The sequence below is a fragment of the Mesoplodon densirostris genome, chromosome 12 (assembly GCF_025265405.1).
Source record: "Mesoplodon densirostris isolate mMesDen1 chromosome 12, mMesDen1 primary haplotype, whole genome shotgun sequence".
NCBI lineage: Eukaryota > Metazoa > Chordata > Mammalia > Artiodactyla > Ziphiidae > Mesoplodon > Mesoplodon densirostris.
Genome location: NC_082672.1, coordinates 3,872,306 through 3,874,117, shown reverse-complemented (window position 1 = coordinate 3,874,117; position 1,812 = coordinate 3,872,306). Strand labels below are relative to the sequence as shown.

Sequence of the window (1,812 nt, the reverse complement as noted above, 5' to 3'; positions counted from 1 at the left end):
CAAAAAAAGGTGGTTTTGAACGTTTGAGTGAGATGAGGTATCTGTGAACGCAAATCTTTTCTTTTTAATGGCTATTCCTGATTTAAATTTTTTTATATCGTGGTGAATATGCATACCATTTTGCCATAAATTTTACCATTTCAACCTTTTTAAAGTGTTTGGTTCTGTGGCATTAAGTACATTCGCACTGTTGTGCAGACAGTACCACAATCCATCTCCAAGTCTTTTCACTTCCCAAACTAAAACTCTGTCCATTAAAAACTACTTCCCCATTCTTTCCATCCCGAGCCCTGGAAACCCCCATTCCACTTTCCATCTCTGTGAATCTGACTACTTTAGGAACTTTATATAAGTGGAATCATACATTATTTGTCTTTTTGTAACTTGTTTATTTCACTTAACATAATGCCCAGGGTTCATCCATGTTGTAGTTATGTGTCAGAATTCCCTACCTCCTTAAGGCTGAATAATATTCCACTATGTGGATATACCAAATTCTGTTATCCATTCATCTCTGGATGGACACTTGGGTTGCTTCCACCTTTTGGCAATTGTGAATAATGCTACTGTGAATATGGATGTACAACTATCTTTTTGAGCTCCTGCTTTCATGTCTTTTGGGTATATTTCCAGAAGTGAAATTGCTGGATCATATGATAATTATATATTTAATTTTTTGAGGAATCACTATACTATTTTCCACAGCTTCTGTATCATTTTTACATTCCCATCAACAATGCACAAGGGTCCAATATTTCCATATCCTCACCAGCACTTGTTATTTTCTTTCCCCCACCCCTTTTTTTTTAATAATAGCCATCCTAAGGGATGTGAAGTGGTATCTCATTGTGGTCTTGATTTGTATTTCTCTAATGCTTAGTGATGTTAAGCATCTTTTCATATGCTTACCAGATATCTGTATATCTTCTCTGGAGAAATGTCTATTCAAGTCTTTTGCCCATTTTTTAATCAGGTTGTTTTTTGTTGTTGCTGTTGAGTTGTAGGAGTGCTTTTCACAATTTGGATATCAGTCCGTTATCAGATATATGATTTGCAAATATTTTGTCCCATTCTGTGGGCTGCCTTTTCACTCTTTTTATTGTGCCCAAAATTAAAAGTTTTAAATTTTGATAAAGTCCAACTTATCCCTTTCTTTTTGTCATTGTTGTCCATGCTTTTGGTGTCATGCCCAGGAAATCCCTGTAAATCCAATGTCATAAAGCTCTTCTCCCTTATTTTTTCCTAAGAGTTTTATAGTTTTAGCTCATATGTTTAGGTATTTGGTCAACTTGGAGTTAATTTCTTTGAAAATGTAAAATATGGCACAAATTTACTTGTCATCCTTGCACACAGGCCATGCTAATCTTCTCTGTATAGTTCCAAGTTTAGTACATGTCCTGCCAAACCAAGCACTGAAAGTAAATCCTTGGAGGAAATTCCTTAACACAAATGTATGAAAGTAAACCTGTCTGTGTTACACTTACAGTCATCAGTGTTCTCACTCTGTTTCGGGGATTCAGCGTATTTATCCCGGGTCCTCCAGATGCTTTACCTGCCACTGTTCAGGCCCAGCTCGGCCTCCCGCAGACTCAGTGAAGCTCTTCCTTAAGGTTCTCACCCCGACTCTCACACATTCTATAATCATTCTCCGTGCGTGGCCAGCATCTTTCCCACTCTCAATGCCAAGCCAGTGGGGACACAGCAAGGTTTTTAGGTCCTGTTGTGAATTTTCCATAATTTTCAGATGGAAGCTGTGATAAGGACATATTTCTAAGAATTGAGACATTGATTTAAACAAGGGGGGTTGGACTG

The 1,812-nt window shown here is 37.5% G+C and overlaps 1 non-coding gene across 1 annotated transcript; it reads right to left on the bottom strand.

The window, feature by feature from the left end:
- Positions 1 to 1,306: 1,306 nt before the first annotated feature.
- Positions 1,307 to 1,413, bottom strand: LOC132500459 (U6 spliceosomal RNA). Its single transcript, XR_009534048.1, has one exon. It is a non-coding gene; the product is annotated as a U6 spliceosomal RNA (small nuclear RNA).
- Between the last annotated feature and the right edge of the window lie 399 nt (positions 1,414 to 1,812).